General features: G+C 43.2%; 1 protein-coding gene across 7 annotated transcripts in view; it reads left to right on the top strand.

Moving 5' to 3' along the window:
• Positions 1 to 25,046, top strand: part of CHST8 (carbohydrate sulfotransferase 8) — a 446,696-nt gene that overhangs the window by 23,176 nt on the left and 398,474 nt on the right. For 3 of the 7 annotated variants that reach the window (XM_077288622.1, XM_077288624.1, XM_077288623.1), the window contains exon 2: positions 5,647 to 5,725. The exons of 2 other annotated variants lie outside the window; for them this stretch is intronic. The gene's annotated coding sequence lies outside the window, so the exon portion shown is untranslated. Of the gene's footprint in view, positions 1 to 4,049; positions 4,263 to 5,646; positions 5,726 to 15,224; positions 15,344 to 25,046 lie in introns of those variants that run through there. 2 more of the 7 variants (XM_077288626.1, XM_077288629.1) reach the window with 2 other exon arrangements.

Genomic DNA, 25,046 nt, shown 5'->3' with positions numbered 1-25,046 from the left:
CAGTCATTTCTGCCAAAGGATTCCCGACCAAGTATTGAGTGCATAACTGAACATTATTATTTGATGTTTTTTTTGTTTGTTATTAAAAACACTTTTATTTGATTGGCCGGGTGAAATATGCTAATTTATTGAGACAGGTTTTTTGGGTTATCAGGAGTTGTAGGCCAAAATCATCAGTATTAAAACAATAAAAGACCTGACAAATTTCAGTTGGTGGATAATGAATCTATAATATATGAAAGTTTAATTGTAATCATTACATTATGGTAAATAATGAAATTTAACACTATATGCTAATTTTTTGAGAAGGACCTGTATAACCTCTGGCTCCTCCTCATTATGCACTGCGTAGTGAACAAGCCTGAGATAGTTCTGGAATGTTTTTGCATGTTTCTGGTGTACTTGCTTAATAATATTTCATTATATGTGCTGGTACAACATCTGGACTGAATTTGTAGGTCTGCATTAACATTCTGCAGGCGGCTCCTGCAGGACAAGCTCTGGGAACGTGTAATCCTCAGCAGTACTGCCTGCTATTATCGATTTACTACAGCTTGTAAAGGGAGGATTTCCAATAACAACTGGAAAGTTAGAATGGGGAACAGTATCAGGTCTTGCACCTGTTTTCGTCTGGTGCTATTAGGGCAGATTTTCAGTGTGTGAAAGTAAAGAAGGTTTCCATTTTTTTTGTGATGGCAACTAAAATTCAACCCACGGCTGGTCCGACCTGTACTCAGAAGTGTGAATCCGACCCAAAGAAAATGTTTTCCATTCTGAAAAATTATCACCTATCCACTGGACAGATGATAACTGTTTGATTGGAGATGCTCCCACTGATCATCAAAACAAGGAACTAAGGCTGTGTCACACTGCGTTTTTGGGGTTCTCATAATCAATATGTTTTTCAAGCAGAAACCTTTTCTAGAGCGATTTTTGTAAGGGTGTTTTTGTGAAAAAAATATTTACCTAAAAAGTTTTTTTTCTTTAAAGCATTCTATGCAGTGATTTATCAGGTTCCATATCTAAAAAGTGGCTTGTTTTTTTTTTTATTTTTTTTTTATCACACATTTTTCAAAATGTTTCCTGGAAGAAATACAGGTGCTTCTCACAAAATTAGAATATCATCAAAAAGTTAACTTATTTCTGTTCTTCAATACAAAAAGTGAAACTTATATATTATATAGAGTCATTACAGAGTGATCTATTTCAAGTATTTATTTCTGTTGATGATTATGGCTTACAGCCAATGAAAATCCAAAACTCATTATCTCAGTAAATTACAATAATTAACAAAAAAAACACCTGCAGAGGCTTCCTAAGTGTTTAAAAAGGTCCCTTAGTCTGTTTCAGTAGCTCCACAATCATGGGGAAGACTGCTGACTTGACAGATGTCCAAAAGGCAGTCATTGACACATTCCACAAGAAGGGTAAGCCACAAAAGGTCATTGCTATATAAGCCGACTGTTCACAGTGCTGTATCCAAGCATATTAATGGGAAGTTAAGTGGAAGGAAAAAGTGTGGTAGAAAAAGGTGCACAAGCAAACGGGATAGCCACAGCCTTGAAAGGATTGTTAAGAAAAGGCCATACAAAAATTTGGGGGAGATTCACAAAGAGTGGACTGCTGCTGGAGTTGCTGCTTCAAGAGCCACCACACACAGACGTATCTGCAGCGCCCCAGAGTCCTGGTCGTTGCAGTACTGATGCTCCGCCGCTAAGGGGGGCTATGGTACGTCTGATGGCACTGAAGGAGTTCATCTGACCAGGTATCACAGACACCAATACTCTTCACAGTCTGGCCTCCAGGGGGAGCTAAGGGTTCTATGTATTAGGCCACTCCTCACAATCTGGTAAAACTGGGGGTTAGGCAGGAAGTTAGTTCAGAAAGCTGACTGGGTTGGAACCAGGCAACACCTTGTGGCAGAGGGTGTTGTAGGGGAAGATTCAGAGGGGTCCCTGTCAGGGGTGGGATCCTGACAGAGGCCTAGCAACCAGAGAGAACGTTACGGGACCGCGCCTGCACGATATAGCGGCGGTACCCCAAGAAAGGACAAGAAGCGAGGTTTATTGTGCTGAGTGAGAAACGAGATCAACGCAACAAGGAGAATACCAGTAGGAGTCGTGCTGTAAGACGAGGCAACATCCTACTGAGGCGCGTAACCGGTGGCCGGAACGCCGAGGAAGTATAGAGCTCCAGGCCAAACTTCAAACCTACGGCAGGACAGTCAGTTATAGGCGGGCTGTCTCACCCAATTGACCTAGGATGACACAGGGGGGTAACAACAGGAGTGGGGCGACGCTAGAGTCCCGGAAGAGCTCCGAGCCTCCCCGTCATACGGGTGCGTCCTAACCATAAGATCTGGGGGACGTGGAAGAACATCAGAATCGAGTTGTGAGGGAACACGAGAAACAGACACAACAGTTGTGAGGACTATCCCGTGGTGCTTAGCAGGGAAGGACTACAACACACAAGCGCTAGAAGGTAGGCACAGATTTCCACCTGCAAAGGGAGCTCTGGATGTGCCATCGGACCGGCCAGGCTTGCGCAGCCCTGAAGCCTTCAGTAAAGAGGTAAAGAGACTGCAACCTGGTGTCCTCGTTATTTAACCTGCACCGCACCACTACAACATAATCACCATCACGCACACTTCTCATTGTACGCCCCTCAGCATGGTCACGGACCGGGTCTAGCCACCGTGACAACCCCAGAACAGAGACTCAGAGGCCCGGTACCGGGTACCCCTCGGCCCTGCGGCAGTGGGGGCGCTACATATCCAGGACATGGGACGTATCACATTCCTTGTGTCAGCCACTCATGACCCATAGACAAGGCCAGAAGTGTCTTACATGGGCCAAGCAGAAAAAGAACTGGACTGTTGTCAGTGGTCCAAGGTTTTGTTTTCAGATGAAAGTATATTTTGCATTTCATTTGGAAATCAAGGTCCCAGAGTCTGGAGGAAGAGTGGAGAGGCCACAATCCAAGCTGCTGGAGGTCTAGTGTGAAGTCTCCACAATCAGTGATGGTTTGGTTAGCCATGTCATCTGCTGGTGTAGGTCCACTGTGTTTTATCAAGACCAAAGTCATCGCAGCCCTCTACCATGACAATTTAGAGCACTTCATGCTTCCCTCTGCCGACAAGCTTTTTGGAGATGGAAATTTCATTCTCCAGCAGGACTTGGCACCTGTCCACTCTGCCAAAAGTACCAATACCTGCTTTACAAACAACAGTATGACTATACTTGATTGGCAGCAAACTCGCCTGACCTTAACCCCATATGGGGTATTGTCAAGAGAAAGATGAGACACCAGACCCAACAATGCAGACGAGCTGAAGGCTGCTATCAAAGCAACTTGGGCTTCCATAACACCTCAGCAGTGCCACAGGCTGATCACCTCCATGCCACGCTGCATTGATGCAGTAATTGATGCAAAAGGAGCCCCGACCAAGTATTAAGTTCATTTACTGATCATACATTTCAGTAAGGAACATTTCAGATGTTAAAATCATTTTTTCAAGCTGGTGTTATAAAGTATTCTAATTTACAGAGATAATGACTTTTGGGTTTTCATTGGCTGTAAGCCATAATCATCAACATTAACACTTGAAATACATCACTCTATTTGTAAAGACTCTATCTAATATATGAGTTTCACTTTTTGTATTGAAGAACTAAAATAAATGAACTTTTTGATGATATTCTAATTTTATGCGCTGCACCTGTATATATAAATGCAGGTTATGATTTCATGTATAAATTATAATCATAAAACATATGTACGGTATATATCCTGCAAAGTGTAAAAGGGGCACCAAAAATACAATTTGAGACAACAGGGTGTATGTGTGTCTCTTTAAGGGTAAGTGTAGTGAGATGTCAGCATATCATATGCCTTAAGCCTAGTTATAATAAAAGGGCAGAAAAGATCCATAGGACTCCATAAATGCAGTGACACTAGGTATAGAGCAGAAAGTAAAGTGCATGTGCAATGGACATATTCAGCTATACAACCACAATGGGTAATCCCTTCATAATGAAAAAATACATATGTCCATAACAGCGGTGGGAAAACCTAAATGCAGTGCAAAGATTAAGTACAATAGGAGTACAGGATAGCAGGTATAGCTAAAATGCTTAATAAAGCACCTGTCATCCGTTGCCACAGCAACATAGAGACTTCGGAACCCACCACGACCCGAGACTCAAGCTGCGCATGCGTGCAACGAAGGCCCAACAGTCATGGGCATGTAAACTCAGCAAAAGGTAGAACTGGATGAGCACTAAGATAATAGGTTAAACAGATGAGCAGGCACATATAGAAAGCAGTAATTAAGTGTAGGGAAGGTGTGAGGGAAATGGGCAATATGAGGAAAAAAATAATAAAAAAGAAGTAACAAGGAGTGGGGAAACGTGATATTAACCCCTTCCCGACCTGTGACACCACGTATGCGTCATGAAAGTCGGTGCCAGTCCGACCTGTGATTCATATGCTGTGTCACAAAATGATCGCGTTCCTGCAGGTCGGGTGAAAGGGTAAACTTAAATTTCACCCGACCTGCAGGAACAGGGGGACTTGTACTTGACCCCTGAGGGGTGGCTTTGCCCCCCCCCCCGTCGCTACGATCGCTCTCATTGGCTGTTGAAAGTGAAACAGTCAATCAGAGCAATCGTAATATTTCACCAATGAAACATGGTGAAATATTACAATCCAGCCATGGCCAATGCTGCAATATCATCGGCCACGGCTGGAGACCGCGATCTGCCCCCACGACTGACGGCGGTCGGCTTAGCTCACCTTCGATTTTGGGGGTGACAGGTTCCCTTTTAACAATAGAAATTCAAAATTCGAAAATTGCAAAATTTTCAAAATTTTTGCCAAATTTCCATTTTTTTCACCAATAAACGCAAAAATTATCGACCTAAATTTACCACTAACATGAAGCCCAATATGTCACGAAATAAAAATCTCAGAATCGCTAGGATCCGTTGAAGCGTTCCTGAGTTATTACCTCATAAAGGGACACTGGTCAGAATTGCAAAAAATGGCCAGGTCATTAAGGTCAAAATAGGCTGGGTCATGAAGGGGTTAAAGCAGGGGGGGAATGGTGTGAATGTGGTGATGATATAAATGTGGTAATGAAGTAGAAGACAAGAGTGGAAATAAGGGGATAAAGAATGAAGCATGCTGTGAAGTGATGAATCAAGGTGATGTAAAATTCACATAAAAAAATAACAGCATGAAAACACAAAATTTGTGTTAAATAGATCAATTTAAAAAAATTGTAGCGCATAGGTGAAAAAGTAATAAAATGAGTGAAGTAATGGCCATGTGAGATCAAGGGATAAAAATATGTGCATGGAAGGAAAAATAAATATATAAAAGATATATAAAGAAGAATAAATAAATGGTAAAAAAATAAATAATAAATACAAAATCTATAATAAATAATGAGTAGAGATGAAACATGGATGTGAAAAATAATGTAATAAATACAAAGTGCAAGTGAAATATGCAAGTAAATATAAGTAAGGAAATTACCATAAATAATGATAATAATGAAAAATTGATTAATAGTGATATCACGGTAAGTGGTGCTGATCAAGATAGCCTTCAAATTCACATCCTTCATATGGACTGTCTTCACAGTGTATCACGTCTGGACATGCGCATGGCCGAACCGCAAAAAGAGGAAGCCACATCACAATGGATGAAACTAAAAACAAAGGTAAGTATAAAAAAAAAAGTTAAAAACAGTAAAACCAATAAATATAATGTAATATCAATAAAGGATTAAATGGGTAAGATGGACACCCAAGGTTTACAGGAAGAGAACAAAGCTGAGGTGTTCATTAAGGCCAAGAGGATGCACTGTCTTTAAGTCCCAGATCCACCTTGCTTCTAATCTCACTAGTGGATTGGTGATCTTGCCACCCCTGATGCTGGGTAGAATCATATCTATGCCCCTATTTTTTAATTTTTAAACTCCTCAGGACAAGCCGATTCACCTGTATTTAAACATTTTCAAGATTTCAGTTGTCAAATTTATATTGTACATTCCAACGCACAAAAAACCCCCAAGTTTCCTGGTTTGATTGTCTTAAAAACCATGTGATAGCCTGGATTAAATAAAGACTTCAATTTACATTTGTTCATTTGACCCCAGGCACTTGTATTTGTATTTTAAGCACTTAAGAAAATGCAGATCACTACCAATGATTAGCATGGAGCATTGTTGCACGATGATGCATCTGTACAATGTATGTCCGTTGTCTTTGTAGCTGATGATATTCTTATATTTCTGTTCATTTACGGTATTTCCATTTTAAGATACAGACCCTAAAATATACAATGACATATATATGGTACAGTAAGCAGGACCTCATCAACCCATCTGTTCCCTAATCTGAAGTGAATGGAGCTGGTGTTCAGTGCTCCTCGGAGGGTTGTATACATCGGGTCTGAAGTCAGCCAGCGGAAAGCTATCGGAAATAATGATTTATACTGATCGCTGCCCTTATTCGCAGATAAAGCATTGTGTAAAAAACAAACTTTTATCTTTAATGGTCGACCCATTGCGGTTAGTAGAAGCATGTATGTCCTATAGGCAGGATGCCCATCATTTCTTAGAAAATTGCACATTTGTGTCTTTCTCTTGGTTTGATACCCCGGAGAGCATTGATTAAATGCAACACTTGGCACAGTGATTTGATCAATGTGATAGGACAGCCGGCTCAAATGTTCAGTTAACACTAAACTGTTAGCAGAACAGATTATAGGGGCGTCTTTACAAGGGTCTGGGGTTCCAGTTATGGTACTTCTGTCACATGTACGTATTATATATATACATATATACACACACACATTTAATATAGATACACTGGTGTTAATAAGTGTTTGCCCCATCCTGATTTCCTATTCTTTGCATGTTGGTCACGTAAATGTGACAGATCACTAAACAAATTTAAATATTAGGCAAAGATAACACAAGTAATCACAAAATGCAGGTTTTAAAATTAAGGTATTTATTGTTAAAGGAAAAAGAAATCCAAGCCTACAATGCCCTGTGTGAAAAAGTGATTGCCCACTAAATCAATTATTTAGTTTGGCCGCCCTTAGCAGCAACTACTTCAATCAAGCATTTGTGATAGCTCGCAATGAGTCTTTTACAACCCTCTGGAGGAATTTGGGCCCACTCATCTTTGCAGAATTGTTGTAATTAAGCCACATTGGAGGGTTTCCGAGCATTAAACACATTGTTTAGTAGATCACAGAATTCATAGTTCTATTTACCACAGCAGGTCTTCCAGGTCTTGAAGCAGCAAAACAGCCCCAGACCAGAACAATACCACCACCATATTTTACTGTTGGTGTGATGTTCCTTTTCTGAAATGCTATGTTACTTCTAAGACAGAAGTAATGGGACATGCACCTTCCAAAAGGTTCAACTTTTTTGTCTCGTCAACCCACAGAGTATTCTCCCAAAAGTCTTAGGGATCATCAAGATGTTTTCTGGCAAAACTGAGATGAGCCTTTATGTTCTTATTGCCCCGCAGTGGTTTTAGTCTTGAAACTCATTTTTGCCCAATTTTTTTTTCTTATGCTGGAGTCATGGAACACTGACCTTAAGTGAGGCCTGCAGTTCTTTGAATGTTGTGGAGTCTTATGTGACCTCTTGGATGAGACGTCACTGGGGTAATTTTGTTTGGTTGGCCACTCCTGGGAAGGTTCACCACTGTTCCAAAGTTTCACCTTTTGTGTATAATGGCTGTCACCGTGGTTCGCTGGAGACCCAAAGATGGAAAAAAGGCTTTATATAACCTTTTCCAGACTGATAGGTCTCAATTACTTTTTCTCACTTGTTCCAGAACTTCTTTGGATTGTGGCATGATGTCTAGCTTTTGAGGAAATTTTGGTCTACTTCACTTTTTTCAGTCAGGTCCTATTTAAGTGATTTCTTGATTGAGAACAGGTGTTCCAGTCATCAAGCCTGCGTGTGAATAGGGAATATGAACCCTGCTTCTCAAAGATGTGATAATCAACAGTTAATTTTTGTTTTAAGCGGGGAGGGCAATCACTTTTTCACACGGCCCTGTAGTTTTGGATTATTTTTTTTTTTAAAGAAAAGAATGTCCAGCTTCACCGAATCCGTAAAAAAGAGTTTTCTTTATTCACATACTATTGAGCATAGAGGATACAGACTTCAGCACAAGCCATATGGGTAAGAATCTCAACGCGTTTCTGGAGACCAAGCTCCCTTAATCATGACAATTATTTTTTTTTCCCTTAATAAGAACTTTATTTAAAAACTGCATTTTGTGTTATCTTTGTCTAATATTTAAATTTGTTTGGTGAGCTGACACAAATAAGTGTGACAAACGTTTAAAAGAATAAGAAATCAGTAAGGGGGCATACACTTTCTCACGTGTGTGTGTGTACGCACAAACACGCATCGCCAATTTTCTGTGTAAATATATGTGCTATGAACATGAAATTTTCACTAGATGTCGGTAACAACCCATCCAATCCACACAGGTAAAGAAATCAAACCATAGATGTCCATAAATCATGTGTAATAATGAGAAACACGCTTCCTGAAATTTAATTAATACTTTGTACTAAAGCCTTTGTTCGTGATTACTTCAAGACGCCTCCTGTATGGAGAAACTAGACGCAGGCATTGCTCAGGTGTGATTTTGGCCCAGTCTTCCACACAAACACCCTTCACACCATGAAGGTCCTGTGGGCTCCTTCTATGAACGCTAAGGCCGGGATCACACATGCGAGAAACTCGTCCGTGTCTCGCATGTGAAACCCAAGCTCTGGCGCCGGCACTTGGGAGTGGAGCGTGCAGCTCCATGTGTTCCTATGCGGCCGCACGCTCCGCTCCACAGTGCCGGTGCCACAGCTTGCTTTTAACCAGCGAGACTCGGCCGTATCTCGCACCAGTGTGTCTCCGGCCTTAGCTTTAGTTTCTTCCATGAATTTTCTACTGGATTCAGGTCTGGTGATTGGCTCAGTCATTCTAGAATCTTTATTTTCCTTCTCAAAAACCAATTGAGAGCTTCCTTGGCTGTGTGTTTGGGATCATTGTCTTGCTGAAATGTTCACTCTTATTTCATCTTCATCATCCTGTTGGATGTCACCAGATTTTATATCAAGAGTATCTTGGTACATTTGTCCATTCATCCTTCCTTCAATCACATGAAGTTTGTCTATGCCGTATGCTGAAAAACAGACCCACACCATGATCTTCCCACCTCCAAATTTCACTGTTGGTATGGTGCTTTAGGGGGTGTGTTGTGAATTTGTTTTTTGGGCTCCCCCGGTGGTCGCTGGTGGTACTGGACTTGTGTGCTTCACTTTCTCTGTTCACCTGTTTCCATCAGGATGTGGGAGTATCCTATTTAGCCTTGCTGCTCAGTTATTCTAGTGCCGGCCATCAATGTAACCAGAGCCTTTCTGTTGCATGTTCCTGCTTCTAGACTACTATCAGCTAAGTTGGACTCTTAGTCCTAAGTTTGTTTGCATTTTTGTTCCAGTTCAGTTATGTTATGTTTCTGTAGCTGGAAGCTCTTGTGGGCCGAAATTACCACTCCGGTGTCATGAGTTGACACATGAGTCTTAAAGTAATTTCTGGATGGTATTTTAATAGGGTTTTCAGCTGACCGTGAAGTTCCCTATTGTATCTTCTTACTATCTAGTAAGCGGACCTCGCTTTGCTGAACCTACCTTCATACTGCGTATGTCTTTTCCTCTGAACTCACCGTCAATATATGTGGGGGGCTTCTGTCTCCTTTTTGGGGGAATTTCCCTAGAGGTAAGCCAGGTCTGTTTTTTCCTCTATTAGGGTTAGTTAGTTCTCCGGCTGGCGCTGGGCGTCTAGGGATAAAACGTAGGTACGTCACCCGGCCACTGTTAGTTGTGTGGTAGGTTTAGCTCACGGTCAGCTCGAGATTCCATCACCCAAGAGCTAGTCTGTTATTTAAGTTCTCTGACGTTCCCTTGCCATTGGGAACCATGACAGTATGGCCGGCCAAGGGTTAAAACCGTTGGCAGAAGAAAGGAGAGAAAAAGAAGTCTGCAGATTTTTATTTTTTTTTTTCTTCTGAGCTTGCTCTATAGTTTACTCAGTTGCATTTATGCTCTAATTGCAGCCTTTGCCTCTCTCTCTCCTTCTAATCCTTGAATGGCTCTGATCTCACCTGATTAAAATGGATCCTCAGAGTTTGGCTACAGGTTTTAATAATCTTGCTACGAAGGTTCAAAATTTACAGGATTTTGTTATTCATGCTCCTATATCTGAACCTAGAATTCCTATACCAGAATTTTTTTCCGGGGATAGATCTCGTTTCCTGAATTTCAAATATAATTGTAAATTATTTCTTTCCCTGAGATCTCGCTCCGCTGGAGATCCCGCACAGCAGGTTAGGATAGTAATTTCCTTGCTGCGGGGTGACCCTCAAGACTGGGCATTTGCATTGGCACCCGGGGATCCTGCGTTGCTCAATGTGGATGCGTTTTTTCTGGCTTTGGGGTTGCTTTATGAGGAACCTAATTTAGAGATTCAGGCTGAAAAAACCTTGATGGCCCTATCTCAAGGGCAAGATGAAGCTGAAATATACTGCCAACAATTTCGTAAATGGTCTGTGCTTACTCAGTGGAATGAGTGCGCCCTGGCGGCGAATTTCAGAGAGGGTCTCTCTGATGCCATTAAAGATGTTATGGTGGGGTTCCCTGCACCTACAGGTCTGAATGAGTCCATGACAATGGCTATTCAGATTGATCGGCGTTTGCGGGAGCGCAAACCTGTGCACCATTTGGCGGTGTCTTCTGAGAAGGCTCCAGAAAATATGCAATGTGATAGAATTCTGTCCAGAAGCGAACGGCAGAATTTTAGGCGAAAAAATGGGTTGTGCTTCTATTGTGGTGATTCAACTCATGTTATATCAGCATGCTCTAAACGTACAAAAAAGGTTGATAAGTCTATTTCAATTGGCACTTTACAGTCTAAGTTTATTTTGTCTGTGACCTTGATTTGTTCATTATCGTCAATTACCGCGGATGCCTATGTCGACTCTGGCGCCGCTTTGAGTCTCATGGATTGGTCCTTTGCCAGGCGCTGTGGGTTTGATCTAGAGCCTCTGGAAGTTCCTATACCTCTGAAGGGTATTGACTCTACACCATTGGCTAGTAATAAACCACAATACTGGACACAAGTGACTATGCGTATGACTCCAGACCATCAGGAGACGATTCGCTTCCTTGTGTTGTACAATCTACATGATGTTTTGGTGCTCGGATTGCCATGGTTACAATCTCATAACCCAGTTCTTGACTGGAAAGCAATGTCTGTGTTAAGCTAGGGATGTCAGGGGGCTCATGGGGACGTACCTTTGGTTTCCATTTCGTCATCTATTCCCTCTGAGATTCCGGAATTTTTATCTGATTATCGTGATGTTTTTGAGGAGCCTAAGCTTGGTTCACTACCTCCTCACAGAGATTGCGATTGTACCATAGATCTGATTCCGGGCAGTAAATTTCCAAAGGGTCGTTTATTTAATCTATCTGTACCTGAACATGCTGCTATGCGAGAATATATTAAGGAGTCCCTGGAAAAGGGACATATTCGTCCTTCTTCATCTCCCTTAGGAGCCGGTTTTTTCTTTGTATCTAAAAAAGATGGCTCTTTGAGGCCGTGTATTGATTATCGACTCTTGAATAAAATTACAGTCAGATATCAGTATCCTCTGCCACTGCTGACTGATTTGTTTGCTCGAATAAAAGGGGCTAAGTGGTTCTCTAAGATTGATCTCCGTGGGGCGTATAATTTGGTGCGAATTAAGCAGGGGGATGAGTGGAAAACCGCATTTAATACGCCCGAGGGCCATTTTGAGTATTTAGTAATGCCTTTTGGTCTTTCAAATGCCCCTTCAGTCTTTCAGTCCTTTATGCATGACATTTTCCGGGAATATTTGGATAAATTCATGATCGTGTATCTGGATGATATTTTGATTTTTTCGGATGACTGGGATTCTCATGTCCAACAGGTCAGGAGGGTTTTTCAGGTTTTGCGGGCTAATTCCTTATGTGTGAAGGGTTCTAAGTGTATTTTTGGGGTTCAAAAGATTTCTTTTTTGGGGTACATTTTTTCCCCCTCTTCCATTGAGATGGATCCTGTCAAGGTTCGGGCTATTTGTGATTGGACGCAACCTTCTTCGCTTAAGAGCCTTCAGAAATTTTTGGGCTTTGCTAATTTTTATCGTCGATTTATAACTGGTTTTTCTGATGTTGCTAAACCTTTGACTGATTTGACCAAAAAGGGTGCTGATGTTGCTGATTGGTCCCCTGCTGCTGTGGAGGCCTTTCGGGAGCTTAAGCGCCGCTTTTCTTCCGCCCCTGTGTTGCGTCAGCCTGATGTTACTCTTCCTTTTCAGGTTGAGGTCGATGCTTCCGAGATCGGAGCTGGGGCGGTCTTGTCGCAGAAAAGTTCCGATTGCTCCGTGATGAGACCTTGTGCGTTCTTTTCTCGAAAATTTTCGCCCGCCGAGCAAAATTATGATATTGGTAATCGGGAGCTTTTGGCTATGAAGTGGGCTTTTGAGGAGTGGCGTCATTGGCTTGAGGGGGCTAGACATCAGGTGGTGGTATTGACCGATCACAAGAATTTGATTTATCTTGAGTCTGCCAGGCGCCTGAATCCTAGACAGGCGCGCTGGTCGTTGTTTTTCTCTCGGTTTAATTTTGTGGTCTCATACTTACCAGGTTCTAAAAATGTGAAGGCGGATGCCCTTTCTAGGAGTTTTGAGCCTGATTTCCCTGGTGATTCTGAACCTACAGGTATCCTTAAGGATGGGGTGATATTATCTGCTGTTTCCCCAGACCTGCGACGGGCTTTGCAGGAGTTTCAGGCGGATAGACCCGATCGTTGCCCGCCTGGTAGACTGTTTGTTCCTGATGATTGGACCAGTAGAGTCATCTCGGAGGTTCATTCTTCTGCGTTGGCAGGTCATCCCGGGATCTTTGGTACCAGGGATTTGGTGGCTAGGTCCTTCTGGTGGCCTTCTCTGTCTCGAGATGTACGAGTTTTTGTGCAGTCTTGTGATGTTTGTGCTCGGGCCAAACCTTGTTGTTCTCGGGCTAGCGGATTGTTGTTATCTTTGCCTATTCCAAAGAGGCCTTGGACTCACATCTCTATGGATTTTATTTCTCATCTCCCTGTTTCTCAGAAAATGTCTGTCATCTGGGTGGTGTGTGACCGTTTTTCTAAGATGGTTCATTTGGTGCCCTTGCCTAAGTTGCCGTCCTCTTCCGAGTTGGTTCCTCTGTTTTTTCAAAATGTGGTTCGCTTGCATGGTATTCCGGAGAATATCGTTTCTGACAGGGGGACCCAGTTCGTGTCTAGATTTTGGCGGGCGTTCTGTGCTAGGATGGGCATTGATTTGTCTTTTTCGTCTGCGTTCCATCCTCAGACTAATGGCCAGACTGAGCGAACTAATCAGACCTTGGAGACTTATTTGAGGTGTTTTGTGTCTGCGGATCAGGATGACTGGGTTGCCTTTTTGCCGTTGGCGGAGTTTGCCCTCAATAATCGGGCTAGTTCTGCCACTTTGGTTTCTCCTTTCTTTTGCAATTCGGGGTTTCATCCTCGCTTTTCTTCTGGTCAGGTGGAGTCTTCGGATTGTCCTGGAGTGGATACTGTGGTGGATAGGTTGCATCGGATTTGGGGACAGGTGGTGGACAATTTGGAGTTGTCCCAGGAGAAGACTCGGCATTTTGCTAACCGCCGTCGTCGTGTTGGTCCTCGTCTTCGTGTTGGGGACTTGGTGTGGTTGTCTTCTCGTTTTGTCCCTATGAGGGTTTCTTCTCCTAAGTTTAAGCCTCGGTTCATCGGCCCGTATAAGATTTTGGAGATTCTTAACCCTGTGTACTTTCGATTGGACCTCCCGGCATCTTTTTCTATCCATAATGTCTTCCATCGGTCATTATTGCGCAGGTATGAGGTACCGGTTGTGCCTTCCGTTGAGCCTCCCGCTCCGGTGTTGGTTGAGGGTGAATTGGAGTACGTTGTGGAGAAGATCTTGGACTCCCGTGTTTCCAGACGGAAACTTCAGTATCTGGTCAAGTGGAAGGGCTACGGTCAGGAGGATAATTCTTGGGTGACAGCCTCTGATGTTCATGCCTCTGATTTGGTCCGTGCCTTTCATAGGGCTCATCCTGATCGCCCTGGTGGTTCTTGTGAGGGTTCGGTGCCCCCTCCTTGAGGGGGGGGTACTGTTGTGAATTTGGTTTTTGGGCTCCCCTGGTGGTCGCTGGTGGTACTGGACTTGTGTGCTTCACTTTCTCTGTTCACCTGTTTCCATCAGGATGTGGGAGTATCCTATTTAGCCTTGCTGCTCAGTTATTCTAGTGCCGGCCATCAATGTAACCAGAGCCTTTCTGTTGCATGTTCCTGCTTCTAGACTACTATCAGCTAAGTTGGACTCTTAGTCCTAAGTTTGTTTGCATTTTTGTTCCAGGTCACAGTTATGTTATGTTTCTGTAGCTGGAAGCTCTTGTGGGCCGAAATTACCACTCCGGTGTCATGAGTTGACACATGAGTCTTAAAGTAATTTCTGGATGGTATTTTAATAGGGTTTTCAGCTGACCGTGAAGTTCCCTATTGTATCTTCTTACTATCTAGTAAGCGGACCTCGCTTTGCTGAACCTACCTTCATACTGCGTATGTCTTTTCCTCTGAACTCACCGTCAATATATGTGGGGGCTTCTGTCTCCTTTTTGGGGGAATTTCCCTAGAGGTAAGCCAGGTCTGTTTTTTCCTCTATTAGGGTTAGTTAGTTCTCCGGCTGGCGCTGGGCGTCTAGGGATAAAACGTAGGTACGTCACCCGGCCACTGTTAGTTGTGTGGTAGGTTTAGCTCACGGTCAGCTCGAGATTCCATCACCCAAGAGCTAGTCTGTTATTTAAGTTCTCTGACGTTCCCTTGCCATTGGGAACCATGACAGGGGTGATATGCAGTGCCTTTTGGCCTCCAAACATAGTGTGTATTATGTCGTCCAAAGAGTTCAGTTTTGGTCTCATCCGACCAGATTATATTCTTCCAGTATTTTAGAGACTTGTGTAAATGTTGTTGAGCAAGCTTTAAGTGCACTTGAACATGCTTTTTTGTTCAGCAGTGGAGTCGTGAGCGTGCAGACAGGCCCTGGAGGCTGTACAGTAAGAGTGCAGACAGGCCCTGGAGACTGTGCAGTGAGTGTGCAGACAGACCCCGGAGGCTGCGATGTGAGCATGCATACAGGCCGTGGAGGTTGCGCAATGAGTGTGCACAGGCCATGGAGGCTACTCGGTGAGTGTGCAGACAGGCCATGGTGGTTGAGTGCATTACTTCTAGTTTTCTTTGAATTAATTGTACCTGCTGATTCACGGTCTTTCTGTAGCTCTCCACATGTGGCCCTTGGTTCGTGGACAACTCTTCTGATAATTCTTTTCACTCCTCTGTCTAAAATCTTGTGGGGAGTACCTGGTCATTGCCTGTTTAAATTGAAATTATGTTCTTTCCACTTCTGGATTATGGTCCCAACGGTGCTCACTGGAGGCTTGGATAGTTTAAAAATTCTAATGTAACCAATGCTATCATTGCAACAATACAACAATAAGGTTGCAAAGGTCTTGAGATGGCTCACTAGTTTTACCTATCATGAAATGTTTCTTGTGTAGCACCTTGGTAATGAGACAACTTTTTATAGGCCATCAATTGATAGCTGATATTATTTGACACTTAAGGCCCCGTCAGCGATTTACCAACGATCATGACCTGTGATACGACCTGGCCGTGATCGTTGGTAAGTCGCTGTGTGGTCGCTGGGGAGCTGTCACACAGACAGCTCTCTCCAGCGACCAACGATCAGGGGAACGACTTCGGCATCGTTGAAACTGTCTTCAACGATGCCGAAGTCCCCCTGCAGCACCCGGGTAACCAGGGTAAACATCGGGTTACTCAGCGCAGGGCCGCGCTCAGTAACCCGATGTTTACCCTGGTTACCAAAAAAAACAAACAGTACATACTCACCATCTGATGTCCGTCAGGTCCCTTGCCGTCTGCTTCCTGCTCTGACTGAGTGCCGCCGTACAGTGAGAGCAGAGCGCAGCGGTGACGTCACCGCTGTGCTGTACTTTCACTTTCACTTTGCGGCGCTCAGTCAGTGTGGGAAGCAGACGGCAAGGGACCTGACGGACATCAGATGGTGAGTATGTACTGTTTTTTTTTTTTTACATTTACGCTGGTAACCAGGGTAAACATCGGGTTACTAAGCGCGGCCCTGCGCTTAGTAACCCGATGTTTACCCTGGTTACCAGTGAAGACATCGCTGGATTGGTGTCACACACACCGATTCAGCGATGTCAGCGGGACCTCAACGACCAAAAAACGGCCCAGGCCATTCCGACACGACCAGTGATCTTACAGCAGGGGCCGGGTCGCTGGTACGTGTCACACATCGCTACTGAGGTCGCTGTTGCGTCACAAAACTTGTGACTCAGCAGCGGTCTCGCTATGTGTGACGGGGCCTTAAGTGGCAGGAATACTTTCTAATTACTGATATCCCTATTTTTAAATGAGTGGACAGGTCACTGCTTATCATAGTCAGGTTCCCCTGCTGTTGCTTTCATCATTACTATGATCTGATTGGTTACATGATGTTCTGTCCCCACCCATTTTAAAGCTCAGACAAAAAGGAGTTAATTGATGAAAGAGTGCACAACCTGTTATCTGAAGCACTGCATTGAGCTGATTTTTTACAGCTGCAACTACTTTGCAGACCATTTGTAAATGTTTCCAGTACAGTTGACATATTCTGATTTTGTGTCACTAGGTCATATATGTCCAGTTTTTGCTTTTTTCTTATTTCTGTTGTTCTCCTGACTATTTTAACTGTTCTGTATTTTTTTTAAATCTACCAATGCATTTCCAGAAATAAGGGCCTTTTAATGCAATCCAAATTTAACCTTTTTTTTTTTTGCATGGCTCACATGGCATGTCTTCAAACTCTTCTGCATTACGGCTCTCACACGTCCATTTTTTTTTCCACATGTGAGAAAATCTCCTAGTCTCATCATTGATATTGTTCAGAGTTTCATCAGCGATTGGTCTGAATTGAATCATTTTTCTCGGAGTGGAAACAAAAAAAAAAAGTTTCTCTACTTTCTAGCAGTCCTTGAAAAAGGGACAGCTCTCAGGTGACATTAGACTGCTTTCATTTTTTGTATCCTAAAGTTGGATCAATATTGGACTCATTCTCGATTTTTTTTTAAACTTTTCTTGAAAAAAGTCGTACATGTGAACAGCCCCACAGACTATACTAGGTATGAGTTTGTATGATCCCTTATGCAATGGCCAGAAAAAGTAGCACTAAATAGAAAGTCCCATATCTCTGGAACTGTATGTCGGATTTACAAAAATGGAGTACTCAGGGAAGCAGTGGGAATAAAATAAGAACAAAAACGGCACACTTCTCACCTGGTGACAGGTTTAACCTTAAACCAGAGATCACGTTCCGCCCAAATATTGGCGAGGTCAACAGAAGATAATTATTACTGACAATTAGTCACTACAAGGACTGTGTTACTTAAAATCTACTTTCCTGCACCGACAACATGTCCAGAACTTTATTTTTTTTCCTTCCGGAAGAGAAATGCATCCAGGCTTCTGCTTTCCCAGGTAATGAAGTGATAAATAATTCATGGAGACTTGCACTCCATCAAATGTGCATTGTTGCTGGCTTCTAGTGTAGACAGTAGTATCTTTGGCCGGAGCTGGGATCGCATCGGCTTCCCCCCCACTCTCTGAAATCGACTATGTAAATCTCTACCGGATTGACAGACAAGCGGCATCCGCTCTTTGTTTCAAGGGTATTCTTCCAATGAAAAGATTAGTCTAATTCTTGTTCTCCTTAGGCGGTGAAATGGATAAGAGGGTGCAGAACGGGATATATTTTCTAGTGATTGATTTATACAATTTCTTTTCGCTCTTTATTCTAAATTGGCCTCTAGGCAGCGAAAGCCGGATCAAAATGGGATAGAGTCACAGCTGCAAAGAAAAACTTGTCACCTGATGCATCCCCGTTATCATTAATCTACCTTTATTTTCTGAGGGGGAATGAGAAGGAAGACTGATAGCGACATGTATCTCAGCTCTGCGAACAGTAAACTGTGCTTGAAAAATGGCAACAATGTACATTTTGCTGGGGCTTTGGAGATAGCCAATCTAATGTTTTTGGAGACTGACACACATTACCGAATATTCCCCAAAATTTCATTTCAGGTTTAAATGTGAAATGTATGAAAAAAAACCCCACAAATTTAAATTCTCCATATCATAAGCATGTTGAATATAATGAAATTTAATTTTTTTGTTGTTGCAATTTTCACACTTGCCACTAGGCCTTATTATAATGGATTCATGCTTGTTGTTCTGTACAGAAGACTTTTCAGCAGTCTTATTATCATCAGAAACAGGATTATAATGAAAGGTAGCATTTCTACAGTGGAAAACAGGATTTGAAATTCACAATAGGTGATGTCACAGCTGACCTCCTCCTCTTCCTCCTGTACAATGACTGATAAAACCTCTATATACAGTAGATGACACAGCATCCACCATTCACTATAGGTGATATCACAGCTCACCTCCTCCTCCTGTACAATGACTGATAACACCTCTATATACAGTAGATAACACAGGATCCACCATTCACAATAGGGGATGTCACAGCTCACCTCCTCCTCCTGTACAATGACTGATAACACCTCTATATACAGTAGATAACACAGGATCCACCATTCACAATAGGGGATGTCACATCTCACCTCCTCCTCCTGTACGACGACTGATAACACCTCTATATACAGTAGATAACACAGGATCCACCATTCACAATAAGTGATGTCACAGCTCACCTCCTCCTGTACAATAACTGATAACACCTCTATATACAGTAGATAACACAGGATCCACCATTCACAATAGCTGATGTCACAGCTCACCTCCTCCTCCTGTACAATGACTGATAACACCTCTATATACAGTAGATAACACAGGATCCACCATTCACAATAGGTGATGTCACAGCTCACCACCTCCTGTACAATGACTGATAACACCTCTATATACAGTAGATAACACAGGATCCACCATTCACAATAGGTGATGTCACAGCTCACCTCCTCCTCCCCTCCTGTACAATGACTAATAACACAGGATCCACAATAGGTGATGTCACAGCTCACCTCCTCCTCCTGTACAATGACTGATAACACCACCTAAATACAGCAGATAAGTCTATTGTTGTTAATGTCCATTATATAGAAATAATAAACAGAACATGAATCAGCACATGCAAAGACAAAATGCTGTTTGTGGGTGCCAGTTTGCAGGTTACAGCTCAATAACCAATAATATATATGCAAAAAAAACAGGCAACATACTGTAGAAATATAAAAGAAATGCGCAAACTTTCAATTTGCCAAGTGTGCAAAAAAACAACAACAAGGTTTCGTCTCCAAAGAGCTGCTTGATAAATTAAGTTTGTGAATTTTTTTGATATTCGCACAGTGAAACCTGATAATAGGTTGAATTCTGGTTGATTAACATGAACCAAAATTTTGGAGATCACAGCCACAGCACAAGCCTCACAGTTTTACAATCAAACTGCACTGCTTACCTTAAAACTACACATCATTGAAAGGTTAGAAAAGTGTCTAAAATGTATTACAAATGTGTGTTCAAGGAAGGAAGGAAGTTTTTTGGCACAAATGAATCCAGAATTCTGTTGTTTTTACTTTTCTCCCCCAACGTATGTTGTAGAGCTTTTTAAAGCTCCTCAACAAGTCGTGCAAATACAGGAGGCCATTTCTTTTAATTAGTAGCCAGAGAATCTGAATGTTCATAGACCTCAATATAAAAGCACTAAAAAGTGAGATGTCAGCAGTAAATTTCTAGATGCTTATCCTCCTGTGAATTTGGCAGCCCTTTGCTAAATCTTAATAATGAGTAGTAAAAATATATATATATATTATCAAGTTTAATTAAAGTGGTTTATAAAACTGCAGCAACCTTAAAGGAGATTTCCGGAAAAGGGCAAATTTTTGGCAAGCAGTTTAACATTCAAAAACCTAATATACACACTGTCAGGATTTGGTTGTGCTTGCTGATTTGAGGGGTCATCAGATGTGATTTCCAGACTTGTGGTCACATGCCGACTTCTTTCTCTGCTTCCAGATTAGATAATCAGTAGCAGAGGCTGGTTACCAGCGTAAAAGTAAAAAAAACAAACAGTACATACTCACCTGCGCGTCCCCCAGCCTCTACTTCCTGCACTGACTGAGCTCCGGCCCTAAAGTGAAAGTGAAAGCACAGCGGTGCTGTTAGGGCCGGAGCTCAGTCAGTGTCAGGAAGCAGACGGCAGGGGACGCGCAGGTGAGCATGTACTGTTTGTTTTTTTTACTTTTACGCTGGTAACCAGGGTAAACATCGGGTTACTAAGCGCGGCCCTGCGCTTAGCAACCCGATGTTTACCCTGGTTACCTGGGGACCTCGGCATCGTTGGTCGCTGGAGAGCTGTCTGTGTGACAGCTCTCCAGCGAACAAACAGCGACGCTGCAGCGATCGGCATCGTTGTCGCTATCGCTGCAGCGTCGCTTCGTGTGAAGGTACCTTAAGTGGCTTGTTTCCACAGATATGCAAATCACTTCTGAATGGTCAGGTGGTAACCTCTCGAATGGGCCAGCACAGACAAATCCTGACAGTGTGTATATCAGGTTTCTGCGTTCTAGAGTGCTCGCTGAAAATCTGCCCTGGCTGTTTTCAGTGGGCTCGTGTCCTGTGCGCTCGTTTCCTGTGCGTTGAATACATGATAAACGTCAGATCGTTGGAACTGGATCTGCTCCTTACGTGACACGTGGCCTCTGAGTACACCTTTCGAAATGTGCAAAATACATTAGGTGACCTCAGTGATAACTTTCCATAGTTTAGTTCCATGCAACCCTCTACAAGTATGTAGTAATACAGAGAAATCCCAGATCCAGGGCAACCGACGTCCTCCTTTTAGTAACTTTATACATAAAAATCACAATGTTTCGGGCCACGCAGAGCATTACTCAAGCCATAAAAAATATTTGGAAAGTTGACTAAGCATAACTAAAATCGACTCTCACGGATAACTTGGTAAGCTCTGGAGAGGGACAGAAGCGGATACAAAATAGGGCAATACCATCTGGTAAGGGATGGGTATAATCGATGGTAGCAATCCCCTAAAGATGTTGTGTGCAGGCACAACAACTATAAAGGTTCTTCCATAGGTATAATGGCAAAAATGGAAGCTTAGGTGTGCTCTGCTGCAGGAATGAAGAGCCTTGGGATTCCAAAATTTTATTTTATTAATTCCAACGAGTTTCTGCTTTCTCAAGGTGTAAAAACCAATTGAGACTTGGTTTTTATACCTTGAGAAATGTGCCAATCCGGTGCAGAAACGCGTTGGTATTAACCCCTTCCCGATCTGTGACGCCTATGTGGCGTCATGGAGGGATCGCGTTCCTGCAGATCGGGTGAAAGGGTTAACTCCAATTTCACCCGATCTGCAGGGACAGGGGGAGTGGTACTTCAGCCCAGGGGGGGTGGCTTCACCCCCTCTTGGCTACGATCGCTCTGATTGGCTGTTTCACTTTCAACAGCCAATCAGAGCCAGAGCGATTTGTAATATTTCACCTATGAAAATGGTGAAATATTACAATCCAGCCATGGCCGATGCTGCAATATCATCGGCCATGGCTGGAAACCCTGATCTGCCCCCCCCCACCGCCACCGATCGTCTCCCCAGTCCTCCGTCCTGTGCTCCACTCCCCTCCGTCCGCCTCCCCGTCCTCCTGTCCGCTCCCCCCGTGCTCCGATCCCACCCCCCGTGCTCCGATCCCCCCCATGCTCCGATCCCCCCCTCATACTTACCGAGCCTCCCGGTGTCCGTCCATCTGCTCCACGGGCGCCGCCATCTTCCAAAATGGCGGGTGCATGCGCCCGCCGAATCTGCCGGCCGGCAGATTCGTTCTAGGTACATTTTGATCACTGTGATAAAACCTATCACAGTGATCAAAATAAAAAAAATAGTAATTGAACCCCCCTTTATCACCCCCATAGGTAGGGACAATAATAAAAATAAAGAAAATATATTTACTTTTATTTTTACACTAGGGTTAGGGCTAGGGTTAGGGTTAGAATTAGGGTTAGAATTCGGGTATGTGCACACGCTGTGGATTTGGCTGCGGAATCGCAGCGTTTCCGCTGCTGCGGGTCCGCAGCGGTTTCCCATAAGTTTACAGTACAATGTAAACCTATGGGAAACGAAATCCGCAGTGCACATGCTGCTAAAAAAACCCGCGCAGAAACGCAGCGGTTTATATTCCGCAGCATGTCAAGACTTTGTGCGGATTCCGCTGCGGGTTTACACCTGCTCCAATAGAAAACTGCAGGTGTAAACCCGCAGCGGAAACCGCACTAGAAACCGCTATAAATTTGCAGTAAAAACCGCACACAGTGCGGATTTGGCTGCGTATCCGCGGCGGATTGGCCGCTGCGGATTCGTAGCAGTTTTCCATCAGGTTTACAGTACCATGTAAACCTATGGAAAACCAAATCCGCTGTGCCCATGGTGCGGAAAATACTGTGCGGAAACGCTGCATTGTATTTTCTGCAGCATGTCAATTCTTTGTGCGGATTCCGTAGCGTTTTACACCTGTTCCTCAACAGGAATCCGCAGGTGAAATCCGCACAAAAAAACGCTGGAAATCCGCGGTTAATCCGCAGGTAAAACGCAGTGCATTTTACCTGCGGATTTTTCAAAAATGGTGCGGAAAAATCTCACACGAATCTGCAACGTGGGCACATAGCCTTAGGGTTGGAATTAGAGTTAGGGTTGGAATTAGGGCTAGGGTTGGAAATAGGGTTAAGATTAGGCTTGTGGTTAGGGTTAGGGGTGTGTTGGGGTTAGGGTTGTGGTTAGGGTTGGGATTAGGGTTAGGATTAGGGTTGTGATTAGGGTTAGGGGTGTGACGGGGTTAGGGTTGTAGTTAGGGGTGTGTTCGGGTTAGGGTTGTGATTAGGGTTATGGCTAGAGTTGGGATTAGGGTTAGGGGTGTGTTGGGGTTAGTGTTGGAGTTAGAATTGAGGGGTATCAACTGTTTAGGCACATCAGGGGTCTCCAAACGCAACATGGCGCCACCATTGATTCTAGCCAATCTTGCGTTCAAAAAGTCAAACAGTGGTTTACCCCCACATATGGGGTACCAGCATACTCAGGACAAACTGGGCAACAACTATTGGGGTCCAATTTCTCCGGTTACTCTTGTGAAACTAAAAAATTGCTTGCTAAAACATAATTTTGAGGAAAGAAAAATGATTTTTTATTTTCACGGCTCTGCGTTAAAAACTTTTGTGAAGCACTTGGGGGTTCAAAGTGCTCACCACACATCTGGATAAGTTCCTTGGGGGGTCTAGTTTCCAAAATGGTGTCACTTGTGGGGGGTTTCTACTGTTTAGGCAGATCAGGGGCTCTCCAAACTCAACGTGACGCCCGCAGACCATTCCATCAAAGTCTGCATTTCTAAATGTCACTACTTCCCTTCCGAGCCCCTACGTGTGCTCAAACAGTGGTTTACCCCCACATGTGGGGTACCAGCATACTCAGGACAAACTGGGCAACAACTATTGGGGTCTAATTTCTCCTGTTACCCTTGTGAAAATAAAAAATTGCTTGCTGAAACATAGTTTTTGAGGAAAGAAAAATGATTTTTTATTTTCATGGCTCTGCGTTATAAACTTCTGTGAAGCACTTGGGGGTTTAAAGTGGTCACCGCACATCTAGATTAGTTCCATGGGAGGTCTAGTTTCCAAAATGGGGTCACATGTGGGGGAGCTCCAATGTTTAGGCACACAGGGGCTCTCCAAACGCGACATGGTGTCCGCTAACGATTGGAGCTAATTTTTCATTCAAAAAGTCAAATGGCGCTCCTTCCCTTCCAAGCCCTGCCGTGTGCCCAAACAGTGGTTTACCCCCACATGTGAGGGATCCGTGTACTCAGGAGAAATTGCCCAACACATTTTAGGATCCATTTTATCCTGTTGCCCATGTGAAAATGAAAAAATTGAGGCTAAAAGAATTTTTTTGTGAAAAAAAAGTACTTTTTCATTTTTACGGATCAATTTGTGAATCACCTGGGGGTCCAAAGTGCTCACTATGCATCTAGATAAGCTCCTTGGGGGGGTCTAGTTTCCAAAATGGGGTCACTTGTGGGGGAGCTCCAATGTTTAGGCACACGGGGGCTCTCCAAACGCGACATGGTGTCCGCTAAAGATTGGAGCCAATTTTTCATTGAAAAAGTCAAATGGCGCTCCTTCCCTTCCGAGCCCTGCCGTGCGCCCAAACAGTGGTTCCCCCCCATATTGGGTATCGGTGTACTCAGGACAAATGGTACAATAACTTTTAGGGTCCAGTTTCTCTTTTTACCCTTGGGAAAATAAAAAAAATGTTGCTAAAAGATCATTTTTTTTTTTATTAAAAAGTTAAATGTTCAATTTTTCCTTCCATGTTGCTTCTGCTGCTGTGAAGCACCTGAAGGGTTAATAAACTTCTTGAATGTGGTTTTGAGCACCTTGAGGGGTGCAGTTTTTAGAATGGTGTCACTTTTGGGTATTTTCAGCCATATAGACCCCTCAAACTGACTTCAAATGTGAGGTGGTCCCTAAAAAAAAAAAATGGTTTTGTTAATGTTGTAAAAGTGAGAAATCGCTGGTCAAATTTTAACCCTTATAACTTCCTAGCAAAAAAAAAAATTTTGTTTCCAAAATTGCGCTGATGTAAAGTAGACATGTGGGTAATGTTATTTATTAACTATTTTGTGTCACATAACTCTCTCGTTTAACAGAATAAAAATTCAAAATTTGAAAATTGCGAAATTTTCAAATTTTTTGCTAAATTTCCATTTTTTTCACAAATAAATGCAAA

Source organism: Ranitomeya variabilis, chromosome 2 (genome assembly GCF_051348905.1).
Source record: "Ranitomeya variabilis isolate aRanVar5 chromosome 2, aRanVar5.hap1, whole genome shotgun sequence".
Classification (NCBI taxonomy): domain Eukaryota; kingdom Metazoa; phylum Chordata; class Amphibia; order Anura; family Dendrobatidae; genus Ranitomeya; species Ranitomeya variabilis.
This window is presented reverse-complemented; position numbering and strand designations above follow the sequence as displayed.